This window comes from Muntiacus reevesi, chromosome 6, assembly GCF_963930625.1.
Source record: "Muntiacus reevesi chromosome 6, mMunRee1.1, whole genome shotgun sequence".
NCBI classification, from domain to species: domain Eukaryota; kingdom Metazoa; phylum Chordata; class Mammalia; order Artiodactyla; family Cervidae; genus Muntiacus; species Muntiacus reevesi.
Genome location: NC_089254.1, coordinates 86,784,696 through 86,790,695, shown reverse-complemented (window position 1 = coordinate 86,790,695; position 6,000 = coordinate 86,784,696).

Below are 6,000 nucleotides of genomic sequence, written 5' to 3'. Positions count from 1 at the left end.
TCCCACAAGTTGAGAGGTGTGGCCAATAATAATAATATTACATTTAGTTTGAGAAATAAAAAATAAAACTAATGTGCTAGTGCCAAAAGAAAATTGTTAAATGTCCAGCTGAGAAATGGAAAGCACTCACCATCTGTCACTAAATTCCTTCTCTAAAATACAATGAGAAGATGTAGAAACATACTATATCATTGTAATTAAGCAAATATAGAGTTGGAGCTAGTGTGACCCATTTAGAAGACATGAGAGATGGTTAACAGGGAGAAGGATGTTGGCACCGAGGAAAAGCGAGGACAAGGTAGGACCAAATCTTGGAAACCTCAGGTGCCGTTCTGGGGAGTCTGAAGTTCTTTCTATAGGTAATTGGTAGAAATAAGAATATGAATTTAGAAAAGAGATGTAATGAGGTAATTTCCTGGTGGTCCAGAGGTTAGAGCTCTGCATTTCCACTGCAGAGGGCCCAGGTTTGATCCCTGGTTGGAGAACTGAGATCCCACATGTGACACTGATATAATGAGAATAATATAAAAAATATGTTTTTGGTACTCTTGAGTCTATATGTTCATAGCCAGGCTATGAAGGGTTTCTGTCTTAGTCCTGGAGATACTGCCTTTTCTCTTCAGATCACTTGTGTTTGCTCCAGTGAGTTGACCAAAGCAAAGAGAATGATTCCAATCACCACTCACTTAAGCAAAAGGAGATTTAATGCTTTTAACAGGAAGCATGTCTGAGGCTTCCCTGGTGGCTCAGTGGATAAGAATCTGCCTAGCAGTGCAGGAGACACGGGTTCAGTCTCTGGTCCGGGAAGATCCCACATACTAGGGAGCAGCTAAGCTCATGTGCCACAAATATCGAGTCTGTTTCCTAGAGCCTGGGAGCTTCAACTACTGGGCCCACGTGCCACAACTATGGAAACCGACGTGCCCTAGAACTCAAGCTCTGCATCAAGAGAAGTCTCTGCAATAAGGCTGTGCATTCAACTGGAGAGTAGCCCCCACTCCCCGAAACTAGAGGAAAGCCTGCACAGCCTAAATAAATGAATGAATGAATAAATAAAACTAACCCATTCCAGTATTCTTGCCTGGGAAATCCCCTGGACAGAGGAGCCTGGTGGGTTACACTCCATGGGGTCCAAAAGAGTTGGACACAACTTAGTGACTAAACAAACAACACAGACCAAAAAGAACAAAAAAACCCAAACAAACCAAAAAGAATGTCTGTTACAGTCAAAAATATTACCAAGACCAGCAGAGATGAGTTCTGTTTGGGTAGCTTCAGTGGACTCTCCGTGTCCACGGAAGTGTCTGCTTTATGTCTGTAGTCCTGCCATCGCTGCATGGTCCTTGATGGACAGGCATCCATTCTCAGTGTCCACCCAAGGAAGGACTTGGAAGTGCATCTCTGATGGTGTGATGACAAGGACCCTATACACCCTTACTCCAGTGATGCAGTTTCTTTGGGTCACCAAAACCCAGCTTCAGTAGGACTAGAAGACTCTCACTGAAAATAATAAGAGAATTCAACCACGTGTCTAGTCCCTTGAAAGGTAGATGGGGGGGACTCCTGAAGCCCATTCTTGGTTGTCGTCTAGTCAGCAGAGAGAGGTCTAAGATGAGTTCTCCCTTTGCTGTGCTGATTAGCAACTCTTCTGTGAGAGGAGGGAGACAGTCAAAATTAAAGACTGGAGGACTGTGGATTCCCCTGCTGTTTGTGTATGGCTCAGATGTTCCCTTAATATTTCACTGAACTGAGGACCAGGGGTTATTTCCCTGGTTTCAAAAGAGCATACTTAAAGTTGGACATACTCCCAGAAAGATAAAAATTTAAGTGTGTGTGGATGTTATTCAATCATTTATTCGACAAATATTCATTAAGGGTATACTGTGTGTCAGGTACTGTTTAAGAATTGCAGCTTCAACAAAACAAATAAAAATCACTGCTTCATTAAAAATCTATATTCTAGCCTCTGTTTTTACTGCAAACTTTGTGTAAAACCACTAGTATATAGGATTGTAGAGAATGGGTCATGGGTGAGTGTGTTAGACTCGCTCTGGGTTACTAGCAGGTGCAAAAGCAAAACAGCTCTATAAAGAAGTTCCCATCCCATTTGATTAGTGGCAATGGCAGCTCCATGTCACACCCGCTTGAGTTACCAGCAGCCCTAAGACCTAAGATCTGTCCACCATTCCCTATGGTAGATCAGGCTTGGCAGTGTGGGCATGACCATTTGTGGGAAACACTGATGTTACTTCCATCCCAAATTTGATGGGTAACTTCCCCTCTGTGGTCTGGGAAATGCCTTTTCACTGAGGGATGGGGACCATGGAGAGGACTAGAATGAAGAGGGGGTTAGTGGGAGCAGAGGAGAGTGCATCCAGGGATTGTTTTGTTTTGTTTGATGAAGGGAAGAATTTGAGAGAGAGGATATACTAATAGCTTTCACCTATTGTACAGAAGGTAGAAGCAGAAATTATGTTTGCTTTCAAAGGCCGAATAAACAATATGATTTATTATATGCTTTTCAAGTGAAATAAACTTTATATTATTTTCCAAGTCACAAATTCATACACTTAAATCACTTCATATTTATATATATATACTTATTAATTGAAATACTGTTGATTTACAATGTTGTGCTAATCTCTGCTTTATAGCAAAGTCACTCAGTTACACACACATATACATTCTTCTTAAAATATTCTTTTCCATTATGGTTTATCCCAGGTTATTGGATATCATTCCCTGTGCTATGCAATAGGATCTTATTGTTTATCCACCCTAAATGTCGTAGTTTACATCTGCTAACCTCAAACTCCCACTCCATCCCTCTCCCTCCCCCCTCCCCTTTGGTAACCACAAGCGTGTTCTCTGTTTGTTTCTGTTTTGTAGATAGGTTCGTTTATGCCATATTTGAGATTTCCCACACAAGTGATATCGTTTGGTATTTGTCTTTCTCTTTCTGACTTACTTCACTTAGTGTGATAATCTCTAGTTGCATCCATGTGGCTGCAAATGGCATTATTCTGCAGCTGAGTAGTATTTACGGCTGAGTCGTATTCCATTGTATAAATGTACCACACCTTCTTTATCCGTTCATCTGTTGATGGACATTTGGGTTGTTTCTATGTCTTGGCTACTTCATATATTTTTCTAGTGGATATTTACTTATTTACTTAGTTTTGGCTATGCTGGGTCTTTGTTGCTGTGCTCAAGCTTTCTCTAGCTGAATGTGCTTCTCACTGTGGTGGCTTCTCTTGTTGTGGAGCCCAGGGTCTACGGTACCTGGGCTTCATCCACCGTGGCACACAGCTCGGTAGTCGCTGCACATGGGCTTAGTTGCCTCGTGGTATGTGGAGTCTTCCTGGACTAGAGATGGAGCCCATGTCTCCTGTGTTGGCAGATGGATTCTTAACCACTGGACCACCAGGGAAGTCCTACTTCTTGTATTTTTCTAAATTACAGTGATTCAAGAAAGCTTCCGAATGGTTATGTGGGGAGTATTAACAAGTGCTTTATCAGAAAACAAAAAAGAAATGGAAGCAATTCAAATTGGGTTTCATGTTCTAAAATAAAACCAACATCAATTAGAGATGAAAATTCATGCAGTTGGTTTTAAATGGTAACAGAGTATATAGACTCTCGATTGCTTTCCATAAATCTGGGTGAAAAAAGACATTCCATTTATTTTCAGTTAGTCTGGAATCAGTCCTTACAACATTCTCACCATGCTGAACCTGTGGGACAGTTCATCAGCTTCCACTCCTGGTCGCTGACTCTCTCTGTTCTAGACTTTTGTGCCTATAGTATCACAATTTTTGCCTCTTCTTATATAGCTGGTATATGACTTGACTGGGCTGTTAGCATGTGTGGGGGAGGTTTTGCCTAAAGTATTCTAATCAGCGTGAATTCTGTAATTAGTACAGTTCTCAGCATTGGCCTCTGCACACACATATCAGTACTTCCCAAACCCTGGTATATGTTGAATCTCCTGATGATCTTTAAGTATACTGACGCTTGGTTCCCACTCGTATATGTTTCAGTTTAACAGTAATGGGATGCAACCTGGACACTGGGACTTAAAAAATTCCCCCAGTGCTCCTCAGGTACAGTGCCCAAGATTTGGGCACTGCTGTACTAGATTATTATTTAAGGACTCTGAGTGTAAACCGCTCTCTGAGTAAAAAGGAAAGAGCATTAACCCATGCAAATCATTGAGACATAGAGTATATGACTATTAAACTGCTCAGTTGTGTCTAAAGGCAAGTGGTAAGAAATGGTTCAATGACATCATTGAAATAATTTTGCTACATTTTTTCCAGTTCTTAATTTTTTTCATATGATTATTCTTAGCTCCAGACTCAATGCTTTCTCTTTCTTTCTGACATTAATATCTTTTACATATTTTTGTAACGTTCTCTCTTCACTCTGTCATCTCTTGGCAAGTCTTGTATGTTTCATTTCTTGCTGTTTTTTTTTTCTTTTTATGAATGAATCCCTGAAGGCTCCTTTTATATGCTTTCCTAGAAGCACTGTTCACGGGTTTCTTGTGTTCCCAACTTGAACAATACCTGAAACTAGGTGATGTCAGCCAGCAGTGAGGAAAGGCAGTCTTGCCTGGATACCCAGCCCAAATCTGCACTGACCTGTTTTTTGCTGACGTCATTGGAAACTAATCTCTAATTTGTTTTCCATTATCATTCCAAGAACTCCCGCATTTCTCTGCTGCTGCTCCTCCTTGCCATTTGTTGCTTTCCAGGCTTCTCTATTATTGAATAACTATGCAGAAAAGAATTTCCCCAGAGGTATTAGATTGAATTTTTTCAAGATTTAAAAAAAAAGTCCTTCTTTATTAATGAACTGTGTGGACAGTCTGTGTCTGGGTTGACCTGTTTTTGTAGTCCTGCCTATCGTTTTGCCAAGATACAGTTTGAAATATGACCTAATATGCCTTGAACTTCCTTTTGGAAGCTATTAATATATTAAATAACGTCAGAACCAGAGCAACAATAGCCCACATCACAATTGCCTTAAATGGATAGGCTTAGGACTTTTTCTTTTTCCACACACAATTTTACCTAGTGCCTGCATTTCCTTTAATCACTTTTTCTGATTATAAAAATAATATGTGATGAGAAAAAATTGAAATTGCAGAATAATATTTTTAAATTGAGAGGGAAATCACCTATAATTATACTGACATAATCACTGTCAATACTTTGGTATATTTCTGCTTAATCTTTTTTCTATACATATTTTTCCTATCATATTTATGATAGAAATATTAAACATACAGAAAAAAAAGAAAGGAAAAAGAAAGGCTGACACATAAACCTACCACCTAGATTCAATAATTATTGGAATTATTAGAATTTTCCATAAATAATTCCTTTTCTGTCTCTTATGGCTCTTTTTGTCTCTCTGGAACTCCCTCCATCTCTATCTCTGTTGCTCTTTTAGAAGAGTAAGCCATGCTTCTTTACTTCCCCAAATATAAAAACATTCTCTTCTGTAACAAGAATAACATCACCAAAATTAAAAATAGCTTCCACATATAATCGTATACCCAATTTGTATTTAAAATGTCCTTAGTTTCCACTGGATGGGGGTTATAATTACTTGGTTTTCCAAACCAGTCAAGGGAGGCCATTGCGTTATAATGTTTCTTTAGTTTCTTTTCATGACATCATCATTTGATGAGAACCAGTCTTGTAGAATGTCTCACATTTTGGTGGGTGATGCTTCTTCCAGGTAATATTTAAACTTGTTCTGTTCCCTGTGTTTCCTACAGACAGGAAGTTAGATCTGAGGCTGTGGCTAACATTTTTGCAAGACTTTCACAGGTGATGCTATGTAGCTCATGTTAGTTCATTTCAAGAGACATAAAACACCAAATTGTCTCACTAGGAGCTGTGCTGTTTGATTTCCTAATTAAAGTGATGCAGTCACATCCTTCCTTTTTTCATTTTCTTTCTCTTTGTGATCAGCAAGTAATCTATGACG